At 42.4% G+C, this 13,977-nt stretch overlaps 1 protein-coding gene across 1 annotated transcript in view; it reads right to left on the bottom strand.

Moving 5' to 3' along the window:
* LOC122799750 (kinesin-II 85 kDa subunit-like) overlaps positions 1-13,977 on the bottom strand; it is an 888,373-nt gene that overhangs the window by 264,830 nt on the left and 609,566 nt on the right. The gene's annotated exons all lie outside the window — the stretch shown is intronic.

Below are 13,977 nucleotides of genomic sequence, written 5' to 3' on the forward strand. Positions count from 1 at the left end.
TGCTCCCCTCTCCCACCATACCTCTCAACCTGTTAGAGCAGGAAATCTGGACAAATTCATAAATAATGGGGGGATGGGGGGGGGGCAAAGGCCCAAAAATTGGGACAAATTTTAAATACTGCTCTTACAAACTTAGAAAGTTGACAGAATAACAGCTTTTCCATTAACGTGAATTTTCTGAGGTGTATGAAGTCTGAATCTCAAATGTATGTCATTGGGTTCTTATTTCAATCCGGAATGAATTGCTAATGATTTGCCAGAAAAACACAATTTTATGAGGATCAGACCAAATATATGAGGCAAACATCTGGACAGTCTGTGAAAATCTGTACAGTTGAGAGGTATGTCTCCCACTGGTGAATAAAGAAGCTTCCTCCTATCCAAATAAGGATATGGACAACACAGGAACTATGACACAGCCCAGAGATCAGCAAAATCTGAAGACTGGACTATTCTAGTTCAGTAAAGGCGGGAAAACAAGGATTTTTTTTGTTTTTTTTTTGTTTTTTTCACAAACAGATAAAAAATAGATACAGTAACAAACAGTAAATGCTTTAAATCGGCTAGCGCACTTGAGTGTGTAGCCTACCAGTTAATTTAAGCAAAAAAACAAACTTTTAAAGTGCAAAACAGTTTAGAAACAAACAGAAATACAGTGAATCAACTTGCAGAGCTAGTTTAGTAATAAAAATTCGCTTTTTAGGCAAAATACAGCAGTCGAAAATAGAAAGCCAGAAAAAATACTTATAAATCAATGGAAAGCCACTCTTCCACTCTCTGCTGCTTGTAGAACTTTGCAGGACACCACGAGGAGCTGTGCTGAGTCGTATACAAGCGCAAAAGTGTGCTAAAGCGGGCTTTATAGCAGGAGGTTAGAAAGAGCTAGGAAATGGCCCAAAACGGCCAATAAACTACAAGTTGCTGGGCTGGAACCACTCCTTGTTTAGAGTCTGTCTGTAATGTCACATCATCTGTTTACAACATTGTTGATCTCTCCCCTCCAACCTGTTTGCTAATGTAGTCACAGTATGAAACACAGTGGGCTCAGAGCTGAACCTGAATACACACCCACTCCCACTGGGAGACCATCTGTGAGACCAAACATTGCTTTCACTTTTGTCACTGGGTCCTTATACAAAGCCTGCATTAGTTCTACCAATGTTTTGGGGACTTCCAGCCATTGCAAAATTGCCCAAATTAGCTTTCTTGGGACCTTGCATATACTTTCTCCGAGTGTGGGATGCCCACTTGGACTTGTTCCTCATCACTGACCTCTTGAATCCTGATCTGAATTTGAATTTCTTATCTCCCATTTTACTTTCAACTACTTTGCATATTCATTTATCAGTCATCCTCTCCAGCACTTTCATGTGGTATGAGAGGAATTTGATACTGCTATACTGTGCACAGGTGTGAAAGTCCTTTTTTTTCTTGTATACTGGCACTATAATACTTATTCTCCAATACTCTAGAATCTACCTTTCTCTCCATGCTGTTATGAGTACCTTCAGGAGCCATTTCTCCCCCAATTCACCCAATATCTTGCTCATATCTACTGTGATCTCATCTGAGCCTTCTGCTTTTTCAGACTTAAGGTTTATAGGTTCAAAGGTGTTTACTAGGCTAACAACCACAAGGGTATTTTTAAGCCTAGCCATGCATCCCAAGAAATGAAGGATCTGTACTCTTGTTGATAGGTGCCATGAGATCTTTTATATCCACCTGAGTTACCATCAACTCTAACAGATGGTACCTCAGTATAACATCAAATCTGAAGGATGATACACTCAGAATTGCAGCACACCCCTTATGCTGCATTGTAGTATCACCATTCCATCTACCTGGTGTGGGAATAGAATCCAGAACCTTCTGGACCAAAGGCAAGTGTGCTTACCTGTTGTGCCATTGACACTGCAACTCATTTTAATCAGTGCTGTTCTTACTTCTTCTAGGCTGGGCTCATCTTCTTCTTCTTTCATTGTAGTCTCTGGCAGTACAGCTTCTGTGGGGTTTTCCTCATTTAGAAACTGCTAGAAGTACTTCTTCCATCTGCCTTTGATACGGTGTGGACTGGTGAGCAGGTTACTGCTGGCATCTCTTATGAAGCATGTCTGATGACTATATTCTTTATATTTCTGTTTTTGCCTTGCATCCTGATAGAGTTTCTTTGTGTCATCCACTGAGCTGCTTTCCAGAAGCTGGCAAGAGTGCGTCTGATGCCATGTTCTTTACTATTATGACAGCACTCTTAGATTCTTTGCTAGCCAACCAGTATTCCTTCTTAGCCTGATCTTTTTTTGCTCCACTTCTTCCTGCACTCCTCCTTTCTTTGGATGACTTCCTGGACTTCTGCATTCTACCACCAGCTTTTTTATGTACCTTATTTCCATACCTAGCTTGGCTGCATATCTATTCTATAGTCCTCACGCATTCTGTTTTGAGGTGCTGCCATTCTTCTTCAACTCCACCTATTTCCTCTCCTCTTGAGGTACTAGACCCCTGAGTAATTCTTTGAACTGTTATGCTTTCTCTACAGACAACTTCCAAGTTTTAGCCTAGTCTCTGTTGACCTTAGAGCCTTCTCTGGCTACTGCCTGTAGGCTGTAGCTGATTGTTGCAACCAGTGGTTTATGCTGTGGGCTGACTGTTTCTCTTGGGATGACTTTGCAGTCTCTGGCTCTACTCCAATGCCCCTTTCCTTATTTGGACGAAGTCCACCTGAGCTGCATGTTAGACAATCTTATATGTGATCTTGTAATAGTCTCTCTTTTGCTGAACACCATGAAGCCATTTGCCAGAAAGAAGTCTAGAATGGCCTCTCCTTCTTTACACTTGTGTGAATCCAGGCCATTCTCACATTTTATTCTGTCTGTCCTGATATAAGCATTTAGGTCCCCCATTATCAACACCAATTCGTGTTTTTTTAAACAAGAAACATCTCTATTAAATTATCATGTATTACAAAGGCAATCTTACATTTATATAAATGAAATCAAACCATACGGACATAATTTCAGTTGCAAACATTATACATTACAAATCATGTTGACACAATTGTAGTGGCAAACATTATACATCACTTGTAATCTGTTCAGTCATTGTCAGTCAAACATCACATAGCTCATTCAGATCCTGCCTTCTTTTAAACCTCATTCCTCTTCTGCATGTATTGCTCCCACAATTCCCATTTTTTCCTGTGTAATTTGCTCCTACCCTTTTCTAAAGATCTCAATTCCAGTTGTTTTATCTCTGTTACTATATTCACTACTTCTAGTAAAGCTGGTTTAAACTGTGGTTTCCCTTTTCTAGTAATTGCTTTTTTGGCAGCCACCATAATTAGACTCAGCAAGGCCTTATTATGTCTAAGCATTTCCGATTCTGTATCATAGCTCAAAAAATAATTTTGTTAGTTACACTAGTTTGCTCACCCAATATCTCTGACAGAGGAGTTCGTAGGTAATTGTTAAAGTCTGCCAACTCATTACACTCCCAGAAAATATGTTCCCAGTTACCTCTTTCTTCCGCATAACACCTCCAATATTTGCTGTCTACCTGAGGAAACATTCTTTGCAGCCTACTTGGGGTATAAAAATACCTATGTAAACACTTCCAAGCAGAGATCCTAAATCTGCTAGACTTTGTTGCTTATTTGGGAAACATACATATATCCCCCATTGTTTCTTGATGAATTGCTTATCCAATCTCTCTTCCCAATCTTTTCTAATCTCCTCTGAATGATTAGGTATCATGCAATATTTTATATGTTCTACTAATTATTCCTTTCTTAACAGCAGCTTCTGTTCTAGATTCCACTAAAAACTCTACTAGTTATGGTCTTTCATTTAGGACCCCCCTCCTATTTCTTTCTCTTTACCTATACTCTGATATTAATCCTTGATAGGAAAGGCAATCTCTAATCTGCAGTCCTAATACATTTTCGGTGTCTTTCCATTCTATTCATAAGTTCATAGGAGGTTACTAGGCTCACGGCTGTAGAGCCTTTAGAAGCCTAGTCATGTTAATCCCAAGTATCCCCATTTGTTCTTTTTGGGTAGTTCGCAGAATGAATTTATGAGCAGAGTGGGTCTGTTATCAACACCAGTTACTCCTGTCCATGAGGGACATAGGTGCCATTCCAGGGGTGAATTTGCAGTCTTCCATCCAATTATCTAGGTTGCGTTTGAATAGGGTCAGTGAGGAGCTCTGTTTTACATGAATAGGGGTAGTCTATTCCAGAGAAGTGGCAGTCTCTGTGAGACATATCTTTCTCTCTAGCATGTTCTGTTAATGTCACAAGCGAAGTTGAGATCCCTACAGTGAGTGACTCTTGTGCCATTTGACTTGTAGATGTGCAGCATTTCCATTAGAGCAGGATTGGAGATTGCCCTACAGGCCAGGCACAAGTCACCCCTCAGCAACCTATAAGATACAGCATAAAGGTTTGGAGTCTCTGTATTTTCTTAGTAAGAAACCTCTGAGGTCTCTCCAGCTGCTGCAGCTGTCTGGTGAGATACATGCAAAAGGGTGTATTGTGCTCTATTAGTGGTGTGATGAGGGTCAAGCACAGTGGTGTTATAACATCCATTGACCTGGATGCTATGCCCTTGCTTATGAGGTATGCTACGTAGAAGACTTTCCTTACCACTGTGGAAACTCAGTGGTCAAAGTTCAGATTGCTATCAACCTGTGTTCCCATGTCTCGCACAACTAGAATAGAACTTAGAGGGTGCTGTCAACAATGTAATTTGTAGGGAATTCCATTTTGCCAAAGTGAATAATAATGCATTTTTTGTATTTAGTTTTAGACCATGGCTTTGGCACCAATCATTTGTTTGTGCTAGCCCTTCTTGTAATATGCAGACATCATTGCGAGACTCAGTGATTACTCCTAGTTTGCAATCATCAGCTAGCTTGGTGAGCCAAAGGCCATTTACTTTGGCCTAGACTTCTAAGAAATAGATGCCAAAGAGTAAGGGGCCCAGCACAGACCTCTGTGGTACTCTACTGGTGATGGGGCTACTGGTGGAAGATGAGTCACCAATTTTGACAGAGTGTGTTCTGTTTGTGAGCCAACTGGCTACCCATTTAGTAATGTAAGGGCCATAGATATAGCCAACTTGCTGGCAGACAGGTTCAGTGAAAACCTCACCCCTCTGTCCCCCATAAGTAAATCAGGACATCCCCAGCAACTGACCCTCCCTTATCTCTAGGGAGCAAATCATCACTGCCCTCTCAAAGGTAAAAACTACAGCCTTCATGGGATCCAATAACATCCCAGTCTGCATCCTACATGAACTCAGGCAGAAACTTGCAAGACCTTTAGGCAACCTATTCAACCAAAGCCTGAGTACCGGCTTCACCCCAGCCGAGTGAAGGACAGCCACTGTCATCCCTTTGCACAATGGTGGACCATCCACTAATTCAGGAAATTATAGACCCATAAGCCTAACTAGCCTGATCTGCAAGGCCATGGAGTGGATTATCATGGACCTCATTAACAAGGACATTGGCAACCTCTAAACACCGATCCCATGCAGTTTGGTTTCATCAAGGGGAGGTCATGCCTGTTAAATTTGGTTGAGTTCTTTGAGACAGTCACCAAAGCCATGGAGGAGAGGAAGACAGTGCACACCACCAACCTTGACCTGGCCAAAGCCTTCGATACTATTCCCCACTTGGGTATAATAGATAAACTCTCTCAACTAGGCATCAATCCATATGTTACCAGATGGGTAGCAAACTGGCTCACTGATAGAACTCACCTACCCAAAATAGAGGAAGCCACCTCAAGCAGTAGACTCGTAATGAGCAGTGTACCCCAGGGATCGGTCTTGGGGTCTTTGTTGTTTGGGGTATACCTTTCTGAGGTGCAGGTCAAAAACAGTGGGCTATGACTGACCAAGTTTGCAGATGACTGCAAGCTGGGCACTGTCATCAATTCCCCTAGTGATGTGGACATCCTCCAAAAGGGTCTCATCCAAAGAAATGACTGGGGTCAGAAACATGGCCTCAAACTGAATGCCAAAAAATGCATCATCATCCCCTTGGGGAGAGTGACATCCCCACAAATTCTCACATTAATAACAAGGTCCTAAGCATCCAATCAGTCATGAGGGAATTGGGCACCCAGGTTGATAGCAAACTGACTTTTGACCACCATATTGCCTCCATTGTACAGAAAGCTTTCTACATGGCCCACTTCATTAGTAAGGGTATAACATCCCTGTATTTTTCCCTTGTAACACCCATTATTGAGTACAACGCTCCTTTTGGCATGTACCTGACAAAGCACATGCAGCAGCTGGAGAGATCACAGAGATTCCTCACCAAGAGAATCCAGGTCCTGAAACATCTACCCTACACAGGTAGGCTAAAGGCCCTGTCGCTCTACTCAGCATCATACAGACTCCTCAGAGATGATCTCTGTCTGGCATACAAAGCAATCTTAGACCCCGCCTTGATGGGACTGCTGCATATCCACAAGTCAAGGTCCACTCAAGTAATCCCCACGCGTGACCTCAACCTGGTCTGTGATATCAATAGGACTTGTTAGCAGGACAGATTTGTGTCCCAGAGACTCTTCCTTCTGTGGAATAGACTCCATCTCCACATCACGTAGAGTACCTCATTAACCCTTTTAAGTGCAACCTGGATAACTAGATGGGAACAGAAAATACACCCCGGGATTCCACCTTTGTCCCTGCTGGACAGGGGCATCGGGTGCTAACTTGTCAAAATATAGGCAAAATTCTTGGCTAGGCTTGTAAGGGTTACAGAGCCAATAGCCTATTAACTTGCTATGATCCTATAATACTATGATCCTGTGATCCCTATCTGGGAGAGTTTTTCAATGATGTCAGAGTGGGGAATTGTGTTGAAAGTCTTGGCAAAGTCAAGATAAGCTGTGTGTACTGTCTTACTTTCATCCATGGCTTTGGTGACATTCTTAAAGAAGTCCACCAGGTTTAATAAGCATGATCTACACTTAACAAAGCCAAACTGGGTTGGGTCAAGCATTTTGAAGTCACCTGTGTCCTTGTTGATAAGGTACATGATAATTCTTTCCATGGCCTTGCAGATGAGGCTGGTGAGACTTATGGGTCTGTAGTTCCCAGGATCAGTTGATGCCCCCCCTTTGTGCAGGGGGATTACTGTTGCTGTTGCTGTTCTCCATTCTGCATGAAAATAGCTAGTTCTCAAGCTGTCATTAAAGTGAATGCCAAGTGGGTCTTGTTTTAGATAGTTTAGTAAACAACCTAGATATTATCTGGTCCCACTGAGACCGTGGTTTTGGCCTTAGTGAGTGCAGAGGTGACCTGTTCTCTAGAGATACTAGGCAGAGGGCAGAGGTGAAGTTTGCTCTGAATCTGTCAGCTAGCAGGTTGGCGATATCTTCCGGTGTAGTATAACTGATCCCATCTATAACCACTTCAGCACATACAATAGCTGGGCATTCCCTTTTAGACTTTGGATGTAGTTAAAAAAAGCTTTATGATTATTCTTGGCTAGGGATGTGATTTTAGTTTTGTAATTTGCTTTAGAATTTTTTACAAGATTTTTGATTTTCTTGTTTAGGCTTAGGAGGGAACTCTTCCTCTGCAGAATGATATCCTTCTTGCTTTTGGACAATCTTGTTCTATAATCTGTTTATACTTGAAGTCCACCATGGTGGCTTGTTTTTACAGGAAGACCTGGTTTTGATCCAGTCAGGTGCAGCAGAATTTATACAGTCACTTAAGTGTTTGTGCAGGGCATTTGCATACACTTCTGCATAGTGATCATTGATATCTGCGATTGTGGATGGTATGAAGCTTTCTATACCATCGCTTAGAAGGCTGTAGTTAGCTTTGGTAAAGTTTTTTATAATTGTTTCTCCTGTGAGAGTATAGGTTCCAGTAGTTACTTCAAATGAGACTGATTTGTGGTCTGACCTAACTAGGGAGGACATCGCACATGGAGAAGTACAGTGGCCCCTCATGTCGGTGAGTACTATGTTCCAAAACATTTGTGTTAACAAAGTCCTGGAACCTCTGGGTGAGCTTGTCTTTGCTCATGTATGTCCCCCAGTCTGTGGAAGAATAGTTGAAATTTCCCATGACTAAGGTGTTGGACTGAATAGCAAGAGATTCCAGTAAATCAAGGTAGGTGGTGTGCTTATCCTGGCTCATGGTGAGGGATCTATAGCTAGCAATGGTGTGGTATGGTACTTTTCCAGTAGTTAATTGGACATGGAGTAGTTTGAGAGAATCACGCTGTTTGACTAGTCTCTAAGTGTATTTGGTTTTAATGAAGATAGATATACGTCCACCTTTGGTTCCTTCACACTCATTTTGAGGTCTGAACATACCTTTCCCTCTCTAGTTATTTGCTCCCAATACCTTGGTTCCTTTGCCAGTTTTTTCCAATAAACTCCAGCCCCCTCTTGCCTATTGTCTATAGCCCTAATTGCAGTCATAATCTCCTTTCTCCATTCCTATGTTGGCTTAGTTCTTAGAATATTTTCTGCTACTTTATGAATATAATATTCTGTATGATTATTGTTATTCTCAAGGGTCGCATTCAAAATTCAAGCCTCTCCTTGTTTTTTGAGCTTCCTCCCCATTTCATCATCATCCCTTTCCATTTTGAATTATAGTTTTCTGCAAGTGCTTTGTATAGGAGCTTTAACCGTCTTGCTCTGAAATACCCCTTCAACTTGGGTAATCCCAATCCACCTTGTTCTATTGAAAGAATCAGCTTATCCCACTTGCCTCTTTCTGTCTTCCCCTCCCAGATCAAATCCTTCAGCTTTTTATTAATTGCTATCCACAACTTTTCCCCTGGTTAATACAAATATGCTTGACCTGTGTATAAAACTGAAGGGACTAAAAACATTTAAACTGCTTGTAACTTTCTACTGGTATCCATATAAACAGAGGTTACATATTCTCAGTTTTTGTATTACCTTGTGTTTCGTCTCACATATCCTTAGCTGCTACACTAGAATCATTTTTAATTCATACTCCTAATTACTGCTGAACCAGTTCATGTATGAGTACATAATCTACCGCTATTGCCTTTGTTTTAGCTTCATTAGTTTTGTATGCTAAGAAGATTTGAAATTGTCTCAAAATGTTCCACAACACTATAATGTCGCTTTCTGGTTTTGTCAGGTATAAAATAATATCATCTGTAAATAAAGCCAGATTTTCCTGACTACCATACCAATTACATCCTTGAATTTCTGAGTCCCTTATTTTCTTTGCCAGTGGTTCTACCACCAATTCATGTTGTTCTGCTTCATCTAGTAGGTCCTGCAACTGGCTGAATGCATTCTTTTCCTCACTATCACAACCTTTCTGTTGTGGATATGCAGGGATTATGAATACTTCCCTTTTCTGTTGTGGATATGCAGGGATTATGAATACTTCCCTATTCTTAGACTGGGGTCTGATTACCATGAGTCTGTCACTAATTTTGATGACATATTTCACTGTCTTCTGAAGACTCTCCCTCATCACAATTCTCACACCATTTCTAGTTTGTCCTCCTCCTGAGTAGTAGACTCTGGATCCCAAGCCAAGTGGCTTTGCTGCACTGCCCTCCCATCTTGTCTCTTGGATACACAGGATATCCAGTTTCCTCATTATCATATCAATGACTTCAAAGGTGTGTCCTATCAGTGAACCTCCACTGAGTGTAGTAATCCTTAGTTCATGCTTGACAAGTTGATTGGTTTTATGTCCAGTTTTTATTCAGTAGAGCTATCCCAGATAACCAAAGCTAGGCAAATGAAGACTGTCCAGACAGTAGCTTGGGTCCTTAACCCACTTATCACCAACAAACACTCATTTCCATTTTAGTAGTACTAGACAACGTGGCCAAATCACCTAGAGTTAATTGTTTACACCATGAAGTGGCTAGCACTGACATGGGCCACAGACTGTGATCCATGTTTTCCTGTCTAGAGGATACTGTGTAGCACAGTTGATGCCTACAGTGATTGGTCTCCACAGCTCTGACATGTGTGCTGACATGTGTTTGCCCCCACCCCCACCCCCACCCCCATTTGGCACACCAGAGTCTGCGTTGCTGTCCACAACTCCTTTTGGAGTAACTCTGAGGTGGAAATTCCCAACATTGTTTTTTTTGGGGGGGGGTAGAAGGACCCCACAAAGACATGCATGGGGAAAACATGCAAACTCCACACTGACATTGACTGCAACTCAGAATCAAACCTTGTACCTTATGCATTGGAGGCAAAGACTTTAACCATTATGCCAGCCATGTACCTTCACAAATAAGCTGAGTGTTGAAAAAAAAGTTTTTTAAAATAGTAGATACATGGTCATCAAAGGGCAGTTTGTTATCAGCAAGTGTTCCTAAATCCCTGACTATGGGATAATGTTTCAGGGGTGTGTCATCATTGTTATAGTTACAAGGGAAGTCTTGCTTGCCATATTAAACTATCATATATTTCTTGGCATTTAGTAAACTAACTCAGTCTCCTGGAGTTGGTATAGAACCAACAGCTTTCTGATGTCCCAGTGAAGACCAGGGAATATATCCCACAGCCTTCTGCTCTCCAGTATCAAAGGCAGGTGTGCTACCTACTGAATAGCACACCAGCACTTTTACCTGTCTGAAAGGTAAGAAGCAGGCAGGTGTGCTACCTACTCAATAGCACAGCAGCACTTTTACCTGTCTGAAAGGTGAGAAGCAGGCAGGTATGCTACCTACTGAATCCTTCTAAGTTGGGAACTGCTGATTGAGGGCTCAGTGTCTATTATTCTAAAAGTGTATTAATTCTGGTTTAAGCACTTGGGCTTCAGGCCAGTTATTTTACATTAAGAGGGCTCATGGTCTGCACTCTTGTGGGAGGAGAGGCTGGACTCTGCCCTTCTGAGTTGGGAATTTCTGGTTAAAGGCTTATAGTGCCTGCATATTTGAACTGCTTCGATCCAGGCCTGCTGAATCTAGCTTTGTTTGTATAACTTGAGCACTAATCCAGGCATTCTTTAAAGTATTGAATTGTATTTATTACTGCTTGGTAGTAACTTGATTAAAGTGTAGCTATCATTCTAAGTCCTTCAGACCAGTTGTTTTACATTAGGAAGGTTTGTGGCCTGCACTGTGGTGGCAGGACAGGTACTTCTAAGTTGGGAACTGCTGATTGAGGGCTCAGTGTCTGTTATTCTAAAAGTGTATTAGTTCTGGTTTAAGCACTTGGGCTTCAGGCCAGTTATTTTACATTAAGAAGGTTCGTGGTCTGCACGCCTGTGGGAGGAGAGGCTGGACTCTGCCCTTCTGAGCTGGGAATTTCTGGTTAAAGGCTTATACTGCCTGCATATTTGAACTGTTTCTTACTGAAATTGGTACACCTTGTTTGCTGTAGCATAGACTAGATCCAGGCCTGCTGAATCTAGCTTTGTTTGTATGCTTGTTGTTTGTTTGCTTGTTAGTTCTCTGAAACACTAATTCCACCTAAAATGTGGCTTTTCAGCGCTTCTGTGGATCCCTAGTGATATCTGCATTGCTTACTGTACTTATTTCCTTGTTTCACTTGAAAGAAAGTTACTGTTTGTCGTTTTTGCATTTAAGTTACCTGTAACACATTGCATTTAAGTTACCTGGCACTTGCTCACTAAAGCAATCATATAAGTCAGCACTAAAAAATTAAAAGCGCTACACCCTCACAAACTCCCCTTGAGTACCTTGTTCCCCATTGGCCCTTTTTTTCATTTATAAAGGAATTCCCAATACTATTCTAGCATGTTCAAAGGTCAGTTGTCACTCTCCTCTCCGGTCCAGCTGGTGAATCTGGGAATCTTGAGGCAATGTTACAACTGCCTCATGTACACAGACAACCCTCTCCTCCTCCCAACAAATTCCAACACATGTGAGAGATGCAACCATATAGCCAAACTGGAGGCTAAGCTCTCTCAACTCAGTACTGGCGTAACCAGTTAGGAGGAGAAGGAAACCACACTCACTACAATTCCAGTCTCACATAGACCTACCATGACAGCAAACCAAACACATAAACACACAAAAACATACTCAGAGGCTCTAAATAGAAATCTGCCTAAGCAGCAGAGACCTCCAAAGCAGACACCCAAGCAACCGCTACCCCAAAACAAAACACGTGCAACACATAGCTCACAAAGCCAGTGTGCCGAACAGTCACAGCCCTTAAGGCTAAACAACACACCTGATACACTTGTAATAGGTGACTCTATCGTCAGGCACACTGACGTCCCGCTCACCAGGCTGAACAAGGAGAAGGTCAAGGTGAGCTGCCTGTCGGGCGCTAGGATCCGCCACATAACACAAGCACTCAGGTCACTCCAAGGCAAGTACAAATATGACTCAGACATTGTCCATGCTGGTGTGAATGACCTGAGACGGACCTCCCTGGACTACATGAAAAGAGACATAGAGGAGCTCTCTGAGCATGTAGCCCAGGCCGGTATGACCCTGACCTTGAGTAGCATCTTACCCTCACCAAGAATGATGCCACAATATGAAGACAAGATGATCAATTTCAACAATTGGCTTAAGTATTGGTGTCATTCAAAGGGGATCCAATGCCTGTCAGCCTGGGATGACATGCTCGACAAGCCACGATGCTTCGCTAGGGACGGCTTGCACCTGTCACACCTGGGCTTTTGGATATTGGCAAAGGCTCTTGCTACCCCCATAGTGCCTTATTTAGGCAAGGCTCAAAAGACAAACCCACCTCCATAGGTATCACAAGGGTTAAGAAACTAAGAGTAATGCTACTCAATGCCAGAAGTCTAAACCTCAAGATGCACACACTCGAAACTCTCCTTAGCATGGAGAACATTGATATCTGTGCAGTAACAGAAACCTGGTTCAAGGCTCCCAAGAGCACCCCAGCACTACCAGGTTATACCTCATACCATGCTTTTCGCCCCAAAACTTGGACCAAACCACAAAAGGAGGGGAGTATCAATATTCGTCAAAGATACCCACACCTCCAGGTTGGTGGCACAGCACGAAGCATCAGAGACTATCCATGTGCAACTAACAGTGGGTAAAACTGCCTTCCAGTTTATAGCCTGCTACAGACCACCCTCCCAAACCCAGGAACCCCACTCGGCCTTCCTGAGAACACTGGAAAATATGAAGGTCTCTCCAAACACCATTATATTGGGTGACTTCAACTACCCAAACATAGACTGGGAGCATTACTCTAGCTCCAACACCCTAGCCCAAAGGTTCCTAGAATTTATAAACTCAAATGCTATGGAACAACTTGTTACCACTCCCACAAGAGGGGAAAACATACTGGACCTGATCATCACCAACATGGGGACTCTATGCTCCAGACCAGAAGTGTATCCCTCACTGGTAAGATCAGACCATAAACTAATCTCACTGGATATTCACATCCCGACCCCACCCCCTGCCCAGAAAACCACAGTGAAAAACTTCTCTAAAGCAAATTTCACACTCCTCAAAACTGAGGTGGAATCCTTCAAAGCCCCCGAGCCTGTGGAAAATATGGCCCAGACTGCAGAATCCTTTATAAATGCATTCTATGAACACCTTGAGGAATGCATGGATCATGCAATCCCAAATAAAACCAAGTCCCAATCCTCCAAAGGCAGACATCCTGTCTGGTGGACCCCAGCCATAAACAAACTATACAATAGAAGGAGGAAGCTACTACATGATAGAGCAAAATCCCAAAAAGGGAAGGCACCTCTGATCAGTATTAGCAAAAAACTACGGGCACTCATAAAATCGTCTAAGGCCAGCTTCGAGAGAAAAATTGCACAGGACACTAAGGATAATCACAAGGCTTTCTTTAGTTATGTTAGGAACCTGGATGGGAATTCCCAGATATGCTCAGAATTAGTCCAAAATGACAAAAAATACACTGAACCCACAGACATTGCCAACATCCTAGCTGACAGGTTCAGCGCAAACTCCCCCTCCCCACCAAAAAGGCAAATATCTATTGCAGCAGAG

The sequence above is a fragment of the Protopterus annectens genome, chromosome 4.part0 (assembly GCF_019279795.1).
Source record: "Protopterus annectens isolate FY-2018-M chromosome 4.part0, PAN1.0, whole genome shotgun sequence".
NCBI classification, from domain to species: domain Eukaryota; kingdom Metazoa; phylum Chordata; order Ceratodontiformes; family Protopteridae; genus Protopterus; species Protopterus annectens.